Here is a 10708-nt window from a genome sequence, read left to right as displayed (position 1 = left end):
AGCAAAGAAATACGATGGTTGGTGTGGAAGGAAAGAAGTTGATTTTATGAATGGGGGGGGGTTGCCAGTTAGTGCAATATTAATTGATTTTGTTTGTTTTCTGAGATAGGTTATATAGGGTGAAGTTTTTCTCTATTATATAAGTGTGGAAACTGGTTTAGATAGCTTAGTGGTTTGTTATGAAAAGGCTGGTAGAGATGGGTTGAATAGTGTTAGACTTGTGTCTGCATTTAGTGGAGAACTGGATTTGGTATTTAAATGGCATCTAATATGACGTAGTCATTGTGCAAAATAAACTCTAAATCAACGGGTTTACTATGATCGAGAACCTAACTATAATAGTTACCCATTGTTGGCATGCTCTTCTTTTTTTACAGAATTACTCACTCTCCCTTGTGAGGGAGGGAGGGAGGGAGGGAGGAGTGTGTGTGTATATCACTCGGAATTCCTTAGTCGGCTCTGACGGCGAAATTATATTCATACATACATCAAGATTAGACGTTTATCTATTTAATTTACCATTGCTGGAATGTACCAATGCGTAATAAAGACGAAATTCGACTGAGATGGAGGGAGGTGTTGCTTTGGTGTGGTTTTACACGGCAACTCAACGATCGTTTGCCACTTCCACGCTTGCCTGCCAGCCGGCCAGCCACTAGCCTCAAAGTGAATTCCAGTGTCTTGATTAGCTTTACAATCCATCATTTACCTCATACACACTAACAATGTGTATTTATATACTTCAATCGAGCATTCGATGCACACATTCACCTGTAATATATACGTCAATGAAACCAGAACCCACCCAAGTTCAAGCGCACCTGCACTCTCACCCCTCTCCATTTGAATGCTAGTTTCCTATTTAGATTTCAAATGCTTCATTCACCCCTCTAAACACCACCGACGTATATTTACATTCTTTATTTAGGCAATGTATGCAGGCACACATTCATTCACGTAAATAACGAATAAAATTGATATAGAATCTACTATAATTTGCAAGCGACCAACCACCAAATGTCATTGTGAAAGCTAGTTTCGTAATTAGCTTTGCAATACTTCATTTACCTCCCTAAACACCAACAATGACGAGTATTTGTATACTCGGTAAAAGCGATGGATGGATTCCTTACACATTCACATATATTAAGCAATGAATTTGCTATAGTACCTACAGTACTCAGACTTCTCGAATTACTTACATCTTCTTATATCTTAACTTTGTTGTTCATTCAACAACAGAGTCGTTTTCCAGGGAATCCGTTATGTTAGATGATGCATCGCCTCGCCTCGCATGGCATCGAATCGCATGTCATTGCATCGCATCGCATTGAACTGCATGGTATTGAATCACAAGGGCATGCATGGCATGGCATGGCATCACGTCACGTCTCTCGTCTCTCGTCTCTCGTCTCTCGTCTCTAGTCTCTAGTCTCTCGTCTCTCGTCTCTCGTCTCTCGTCTCTCGTCTCTCGTCTCTCGTCTCTCGTCTCTCGTCTCTCGTCTCTCGTCTCTCGTCTCTCGTCTCTCGTCTCTCGTCTCTCGTCTCTCTCTCTCTCTCTCGCTCTCGCCTCTCGCCTCTCGCCTCTCGCCTCTCGCCTCTAGCCTCTCCTCTCGCCACCCCCTGCGCCTCCTCGCTTCGCCTCGTCTCCGGTTTGTGAAAACGATGTATCAAGCAAAGTGTTAGATGTGAAAAAGTCGTGATATATATACAAAAATGGAATAGTTGGCGCGTAATAGTGCTGTTCGTTTTCTGTTATGGTATCAGAGAGAGAACGTCTCCTATTTATATTTTTTGACGAGCGTTGGCGTAACAGGCCCCTTGCACTTTTAATTCGTTATTGTACTTTTCAAAAGCTGTAGCTACCTTAAGACACATGACAAATGGAGGTTTATGTATTAGAGTTAAGCGCTATACTCCCTGGCCAGGAGCGAATTCGTGAAACGCCACGCGAGTCTGTTACCACTTTGCCGCCAGTTACATATTCACTACTCATGAATGAAACCATGTAATATCATGAATTTGCATATATATATAAATTCATTGATCAGGTAAGAAATGGTTAAAGCCTTTACTGCATGGCGTTTATATGTATGCTTGAATTCGAATAGTACTCAACGATAATCACATGCCCTTTTGCAATTGAAACTCGCTACGTGGTTTCTAGCCGCAATTGTTGCCTGGTGTTGCAGAGCAACCATGCATCCTATCGCTTCTCGGCCTTTTGGCTAAGATCAAAGTGTAGTATCTGTTCTTATCAGCTTAATATCTGATACGATCCCCATGTGGGATCCTCGATATTAAACTGATTTTTGCAACATGGCGAAGTGCTAGGAGCTTGCTCCACCTTTGCCGCGGATCGGCCCGGTATTGCAGTACCTCTGGGATCGGTCCACTCCCTTCGGGGAGACCAAAACAACCCTATCAACTAGTCAAAATCAAGTAGGAGACGATTATGTTAATTGGTTATGTACATTAATGAATCGTGTTAATTTGAATTGCAGTAATTACTTCACACCAGCCAACATCGTATGAGGAAAAAGCCTTGGAACGAGCAGCAGAAGTGAGTCAGTCGAGTCCGGGTTTGATGGGTCGAAGCTGAACAACTGCAACGAGTTAGAGGAAGGAAGGAAGGAAGGAAGGAAGGAAGGAAGGAAGGAAGGAGAAAGAAGAGAAAGAAGGAGTGAGGTGAGTAATATCATTTAATAACTTTAGATTAAAGATTATGTGCGAGCAAAGAAATACGATGGTTGGTGTGGAAGGAAAGAAGTTGATTTTATGAATGGGGGGGGGGTTGCCAGTTAGTGCAATATTAATTGATTTTGTTTGTTTTCTGAGATAGGTTATATAGGGTGAAGTTTTTCTCTATTTATATAAGTGTGGAAACTGGTTTAGATAGCTTAGTGGTTTGTTATGAAAAGGCTGGTAGAGATGGGTTGAATAGTGTTAGACTTGTGTCTGCATTTAGTGGAGAACTGGATTTGGTATTTAAATGGCATCTAATATGACGTAGTCATTGTGCAAATAAACTCTAAATCAACGGGTTTACTATGATCGAGAACCTAACTATAATAGTTACCCATTGTTGGCATGCTCTTCTTTTTTTACAGAATTACTCACTCTCCCTTGTGAGGGAGGGAGGGAGGGAGGGAGGAGTGTGTGTGTATATCACTCGGAATTCCTTAGTCGGCTCTGACGGCGAAATTATATTCATACATACATCAAGATTAGACGTTTATCTATTGAATTTACCATTGCTGGAATGTACCAATGCGTAATAAAGACGAAATTCGACTTGAGATGGAGGGAGGTGTTGCTTTGGTGTGGTTTTACACGGCAACTCAACGATCGTTTGCCACTTCCACGCTTGCCCAGCCGGCCAGCCACTAGCCTCAAAGTGAATTCCAGTGTCTTGATTAGCTTTACAATCCATCATTTACCTCAATACACACTAACAATGTGTATTTATATACTTCAATCGAGCATTCGATGCACACATTCACCTGTAATATATACGTCAATGAAACCCAGAACCCACCCAAGTTCAAGCGCACCTGCACTCTCACCCCTCTCCATTTGAATGCTAGTTTCCTATTTAGATTTCAAATGCTTCATTCACCCCTCTAAACACCACCGACGTATATTTACATTCTTTATTTAGGCAATGTATGCAGGCACACATTCATTCACGTAAAATAACGAATAAAATTGATATAGAATCTACTATAATTTGCAAAGCGACCAACCACCAAATGTCATTGTGAAAGCTAGTTTCGTAATTAGCTTTGCAATACTTCATTTACCTCCCTAAACACCAACAATGACGAGTATTTGTATACTCGGTAAAAGCGATGGATGGATTCCTTACACATTCACATATATTAAGCAATGAATTTGCTATAGTACCTACAGTACTCAGACTTCTCGAATTACTTACATCTTCTTATATCTTAACTTTGTTGTTCATTCAACAACAGAGTCGTTTTCCAGGGAATCCGTTATGTTAGATGATGCATCGCCTCGCCTCGCCTCGCATGGCATCGAATCGCATGTCATTGCATCGCATCGCATTGAACTGCATGGTATTGAATCACAAGGCATTGAATGGCATGGCATGGCATGGCATGGCATGGCATCACGTCACGTCTCTCGTCTCTCGTCTCTCGTCTCTCGTCTCTAGTCTCTCTCTCTAGTCTCGTCTCTCGTCTCTCGTCTCTCGTCTCTCGTCTCTCGTCTCTCGTCTCTCGTCTTCGTCTCTCGTCTCTCGTCTCTCGTCTTCGTCTCGTCTCTCGTCTCTCGTCTCTCGTCTCTCGTCTCTCGTCTCTGCCTCTCGCCTCTCGCCTCTCGCCTCTCGCCTCTAGCCTCTAGCCTCTAGCCTCTCGCCACCCAGCCCTGCCTCGCTTCGCCTCGTCTCCGGTTTGTGAAAACGATGTATCAAGCAAAGTGTTAGATGTGAAAAAGTCGTGATATATATACAAAAATGGAATAGTTGGCGCGTAATAGTGCTGTTCGTTTTCTGTTATGGTATCAGAGAGAGAACGTCTCCTTTTATTTTTTGACGAGCGTTGGCGTAACAGGCCCCTTGCACTTTTAATTCGTTATTGTACTTTTCAAAAGCTGTAGCTACCTTAAGACACATGACAAATGGGGTTTATGTATTAGAGTTAAGCGCTATACTCCCTGGCCAGGAGCGAATTCGTGAAACGCCACGCGAGTCTGTTTACCACTTTGCCGCCAGTTACATATTCACTACTCATGAATGAAACCATGTAATATCATGAATTTGCATATATATATAAATTCATTGATCAGGTAAGAAATGGTTAAAGCCTTTACTGCATGGCGTTTATATGTATGCTTGAATTCGAATAGTACTCAACGATAATCACATGCCCTTTTGCAATTGAAACTCGCTACGTGGTTTCTAGCCGCAATTGTTGCCTGGTGTTGCAGAGCAACCATGCATCCTATCGCTTCTCGGCCTTTTGGCTAAGATCAAAGTGTAGTATCTGTTCTTATCAGCTTAATATCTGATACGATCCCCATGTGGGATCCTCGATATTAAACTGATTTTTGCAACATGGCGAAGTGCTAGGAGCTTGCTCCACCTTTGCCGCGGATCGGCCCGGTATTGCAGTACCTCTGGGATCGGTCCACTCCCTTCGGGGAGACCAAAAACAACCCTATCAACTAGTCAAAATCAAGTAGGAGACGATTATGTTAATTGGTTATGTACATTAATGAATCGTGTTAATTTGAATTGCAGTAATTACTTCACACCAGCCAACATCGTATGAGGAAAAAGCCTTGGAACGAGCAGCAGAAGTGAGTCAGTCGAGTCCGGGTTTGATGGGTCGAAGCTGAACAACTGCAACGAGTTAGAGGGAAGGAAGGAAGGAAGGAAGGAAGGAAGGAAGGAAGGAAGGAAGGAAGAAGAAGGAGAAAGAAGGAGAGTGAGGTGAGTAATATCATTTAATAACTTTAGATTAAAGATTATGTGCGAGCAAAGAAATACGATGGTTGGTGTGGAAGGAAAGAAGTTGATTTTATGAATGGGGGGGGGGTTGCCAGTTAGTGCAATATTAATTGATTTTGTTTGTTTTCTGAGATAGGTTATATAGGGTGAAGTTTTTCTCTATTTATATAAGTGTGGAAACTGGTTTAGATAGCTTAGTGGTTTGTTATGAAAAGGCTGGTAGAGATGGGTTGAATAGTGTTAGACTTGTGTCTGCATTTAGTGGAGAACTGGATTTGGTATTTAAATGGCATCTAATATGACGTAGTCATTGTGCAAATAAACTCTAAATCAACGGGTTTACTATGATCGAGACCTAACTATAATAGTTTACCCATTGGTTGGCATGCTCTTCCTTTTTTTACAGAATTACTCACTCTCCCTTGTGAGGGAGGGAGGGAGGGAGGGAGGAGTGTGTGTGTATATCACTCGGAATTCCTTAGTCGGCTCTGACGGCGAAATTATATTCATACATACATCAAGATTAGACGTTTATCTATTTAATTTACCATTGCTGGAATGTACCAATGCGTAATAAAGACGAATTCGACTTGAGATGGAGGGAGGTGTTGCTTTGGTGTGGTTTTACACTGGCCAACTCAACGATCGTTTTGCCACTGCCACGCTTGCCTGCCAGCCGCTCAGCCACTAGCCTCAAAGTGAATTCCAGTGTCTTGATTAGCTTTACAATCCATCATTTACCTCATACACACTAACATGTGTATTTATATACTTCAATCGAGCATTCGATGCACACATTCACCTGTAATATATACGTCAATGAAACCCAGAACCCACCCAAGTTCAAGCGCACCTGCACTCTCACCCCTCTCCATTTGAATGCTAGTTTCCTATTTAGATTTCAAATGCTTCATTCACCCTCTAAACACCACCGACGTATATTTACATTCTTTATTTAGGCAATGTATGGCAGGCACACATTCATTCACGTAAAATAACGAATAAAATTGATATAGAATCTACTATAATTTGCAAAGCGACCAACCACCAAATGTCATTGTGAAGCTAGTTTCGTAATTAGCTTTGCAATACTTCATTTACCTCCCTAAACACCAACAATGACCGAGTATTTGTATACTCGGTAAAAGCGATGGATGGATTCCCTTACACATTCACATTATATTAAGCAATGAATTTGCTATAGTATCCTACAGTACTCAGACTTCTCGAATTACTTACATCTTCTTATATCTTAACTTTGTTGGTTCATTCACAACAGAGTCGTTTTCCAGGGAATCCGTTATGTTAGATGATGCATCGCCTCGCCTCGCCTCGCATGGCATCGAATCGCATGTCATTGCATCGCATCGCATTGAACTGCATGGTATTGAATCACAAGGCATTGAATGGCATGGCATGGCATGGCATGGCATGGCATCACGTCACGTCTCTCGTCTCTCGTCTCTCGTCTCTCGTCTCTAGTCTCTCGTCTCTCGTCTCTCGTCTCTCGTCTCTCGTCTCTCGTCTCTCGTCCTCTCGTCTCTCGTCTTCTCGTCTCTCGTCTCTCGTCTCTCGTCTCTCGTCCTCTCGTCTCTCGTCTCTCGTCCTCTCGCCTCTCGCCTCTCGCTCTCGCCTCTCGCCTCTCGCCTCTAGCCTCTAGCCTCTCGCCACCCAGCCCTGCCTCGCTTCGCCTCGTCTCCGGTTTGTGAAAACGATGTATCAAGCAAAGTGTTAGATGTGAAAAAGTCGTGATATATATACAAAAATGGAATAGTTGGCGCGTAATAGTGCTGTTCGTTTTCTGTTATGGTATCAGAGAGAGAACGTCTCTATTTATATTTTTTGGACGAGCGTTGGCGTAACAGGCCCCTTGCACTTTTAATTCGTTATTGTACTTTTCAAAAGCTGTAGCTACCTTAAGACACATGACAAATGGAGGTTTATGTATTAAGAGTTAAGCGCTATACTCCCTGGCCAGGAGCGAATTCGTGAAACGCCACGCGAGTCTGTTACCACTTTGCCGCCAGTTACATATTCACTACTCATGAATGAAACCATGTAATATCATGAATTTGCATATATATATAAATTCATTGATCAGGTAAGAAATGGTTAAAGCCTTTACTGCATGGCGTTTATATGTATGCTTGAATCGAATAGTACTCAACGATAATCACATGCCCTTTTGCAATTGAAACTCGCTACGTGGTTTCTAGCCGCAATTGTTGCCTGGTGTTGCAGAGCAACCATGCATCCTATCGCTTCTCGGCCTTTTGGCTAAGATCAAAGTGTAGTAATCTGTTCTTATCAGCTTAATATCTGATACGATCCCCATGTGGGATCCTCGATATTAAACTGATTTTTGCAACATGGCGAAGTGCTAGGAGCTTGCTCCACTTTGCCGCGGATCGGCCCGGTATTGCAGTACCTCGGGATCGGTCCACTCCCTTCGGGAGACCAAAAACAACCCTATCAACTAGTCAAAATCAAGTAGGAGACGATTATGTTAATTGGTTATGTAGCATTAATGAATCGTGTTATTTGAATTGCAGTAATTACTTCACACCAGCCAACATCGTATGAGGAAAAAGCCTTGGAACGAGCAGCAGAGTGAGTCAGTCGAGTCCGGGTTTGATGGGTCGAAGCTGAACAACTGCAACGAGTTAGAGGGAAGGAAGGAAGGAAGGAAGGAAGGAGGAAGGAAGGAAGGAAGGAGAAGAAGGAGAAAGAAGGAGAGTGAGGGTGAGTAATATCATTTAATAACTTTAGATTAAAGATTATGTGCGAGCAAAGAAATACGATGGTTGGTGTGGAAGGAAAGAAGTTGATTTTATGAGTGGGGGGGGGGGGTTGCCAGTTAGTGCAATATTAATTGATTTTGTTTGTTTTCTGAGATAGGTTATATAGGGTGAAGTTTTCTCTATTTATATAAGTGTGGAAAAACTGGTTTAGATAGCTTAGTGGTTTGTTATGAAAAGGCTGGTAGAGATGGGTGAATAGTGTTAGACTTGTGTCTGCATTTAGTGGAGAACTGGATTGGTATTTAAATGGCATCTAATATGACGTAGTCATTGTGCAAATAAACTCTAAATCAACGGGTTTACTATGATCGAGAACCTAACTATAATAGTTACCATTGTTGGCATGCTCTTCTTTTTTTTACAGAATTACTCACTCTCCCTTGTGAGGGAGGGAGGGAGGGAGGGAGAGTGTGTGTGTATATCACTCGGAATTCCTTAGTCGGCTCTGACGGCGAAATTATATTCATACATACATCAAGATTAGACGTTTATCTATTTAATTTACCATTGCTGGAATGTACCAATTGCGTAATAAAGACGAAATTCGACTTGAGATGGGGGAGGTGTTGCTTTGGTGTGGTTTTACACGGCAACTCAACGATCGTTTGCCACTTCCACGCTTGCCTGCCAGCCGGCCAGCCACTAGCCTCAAAGTGAATTCCAGTGTCTTGATTAGCTTTACAATCCATCATTTACCTCAATACACACTAACAATGTGTATTTATATACTTCAATCGAGCATTCGATGCACACATTCACCTGTAATATATACGTCAATGAAACCCAGAACCCACCCAAGTTCAAGCGCACCTGCACTCTCACCCCTCTCCATTTGAATGCTAGTTCCTATTTAGATTTCAAATGCTTCATTCACCCCTCTAAACACCACCGACGTATATTTACATTCTTTATTTAGAGCAATGTAGCAGGCACACATTCATTCACGTAAAATAACGAATAAAATTGATATAGAATCTACTATAATTTGCAAAGCGACCAACCACCAAATGTCATTGTGAAAGCTAGTTTCGTAATTAGCTTTGCAATACTTCATTTACCTCCCTAAACACCAACAATGACCGAGTATTTGTATACTCGGTAAAAGCGATGGATGGATTCCTTACACATTCACATATATTAAGCAATGAATTTGCTATAGTACCTACAGTACTCAGACTTCTCGAATTACTTACATCTTCTTATATCTTAACTTTGTTGTTCATTCAACAACAGAGTCGTTTTCCAGGAATCCCGTTATGTTAGATGATGCATCGCCTCGCCTCGCCTCGCATGGCATCGAATCGCATGTCATTGCATCGCATCGCATTGAACTGCATGGTATTGAATCACAAGGCATTGAATGGCATGGCATGGCAATGGCATGGCATGGCATCACGTCACGTCTCTCGTCTCTCGTCTCTCGTCTCTCGTCTCTAGTCTCTAGTCTCGTCGTCTCTCGTCTCTCGGTCTCTCGTCTCTCGTCTCTCGTCTCTCGTCTCTCGTCTCTCGTCTCTCGTCTCTCGTCTCTCGTCTCTCGTCTCTCGTCTCTCGTCCTCTCGCCTCTCGCCTCTCGCCTCTCGCCTCTCGCCTCTAGCCTCTAGCCTCTCGCCACCCAGCCCTGCCTCGCTTCGCCTCGTCTCCGGTTTGTGAAAACGATGTATCAAGCAAAGTGTTAGATGTGAAAAAGTCGTGATATATATACAAAAATGGAATAGTTGGCGCGTAATAGTGCTGTTCGTTTTCTGTTATGGTATCAGAGAGAGAACGTCTCCTATTTATATTTTTTGACGAGCGTTGCGTAACAGGGCCCCTTGCACTTTTAATTCGTTATTGTACTTTTCAAAAGCTGTAGCTACCTTAAGACACATGACAAATGGAGGTTTATGTATTAGAGTTAAGCGCTATACTACCCTGGCCAGGAGCGAATTCGTGAAACGCCACGCGAGTCTGTTTACCACTTTGCCGCCAGTTACATATTCACTACTCATGAATGAAACCATGTAATATCATGAATTTGCAATATATATATAAATTCATTGATCAGGTAAGAAATGGTTAAAGCCTTTACTGCATGGCGTTTATATGTATGCTTGAATTCGAATAGTACTCAACGATAATCACATGCCCTTTTGCAATTGAAACTCGCTACGTGGTTTCTAGCCGCAATTGTTGCCTGGTGTTGCAGAGCAACCATGCATCCTATCGCTTCTCGGCCTTTTGGCTAAGATCAAAGTGTAGTATCTGTTCTTATCAGCTTAATATCTGATACGATCCCCATGTGGGATCCTCGATATTAAACTGATTTTTGCAACATGGCGAAGTGCTAGGAGCTTGCTCCACCTTTGCCGCGGATCGGCCCGGTATTGCAGTACCTCTGGGATCGGTCCACTCCCTTCGGGGAGACCAAAACAACCCTATCAACTAGTCAAAA

At 42.5% G+C, this 10708-nt stretch overlaps 4 non-coding genes across 4 annotated transcripts; all 4 read left to right on the top strand.

Annotated features, from left to right (window-relative positions):
* Nucleotides 1-2208: 2208 nt before the first annotated feature.
* On the top strand, nucleotides 2209-2401 carry LOC138360649 (U2 spliceosomal RNA). Its single transcript, XR_011226542.1, has one exon. It is a non-coding gene; the product is annotated as a U2 spliceosomal RNA (small nuclear RNA).
* Nucleotides 2402-4969: 2568 nt separating this feature from the next.
* On the top strand, nucleotides 4970-5162 carry LOC138360647 (U2 spliceosomal RNA). The gene has a single exon (XR_011226541.1). It is a non-coding gene; the product is annotated as a U2 spliceosomal RNA (small nuclear RNA).
* A 2571-nt stretch (nucleotides 5163-7733) lies between these two features.
* Nucleotides 7734-7925, top strand: LOC138360715 (U2 spliceosomal RNA). Its single transcript, XR_011226604.1, has one exon. It is a non-coding gene; the product is annotated as a U2 spliceosomal RNA (small nuclear RNA).
* Nucleotides 7926-10478: 2553 nt separating this feature from the next.
* On the top strand, nucleotides 10479-10671 carry LOC138360646 (U2 spliceosomal RNA). The gene has a single exon (XR_011226540.1). It is a non-coding gene; the product is annotated as a U2 spliceosomal RNA (small nuclear RNA).
* The last annotated feature ends 37 nt before the right edge of the window (nucleotides 10672-10708 follow it).

The sequence above is a fragment of the Procambarus clarkii genome, unplaced genomic scaffold (assembly GCF_040958095.1).
Source record: "Procambarus clarkii isolate CNS0578487 unplaced genomic scaffold, FALCON_Pclarkii_2.0 HiC_scaffold_116, whole genome shotgun sequence".
In the NCBI taxonomy this organism is placed as follows: domain Eukaryota; kingdom Metazoa; phylum Arthropoda; class Malacostraca; order Decapoda; family Cambaridae; genus Procambarus; species Procambarus clarkii.
Note: the sequence above shows the minus strand (reverse complement) of the source record. Positions and strands in the feature narration are given on the sequence as shown.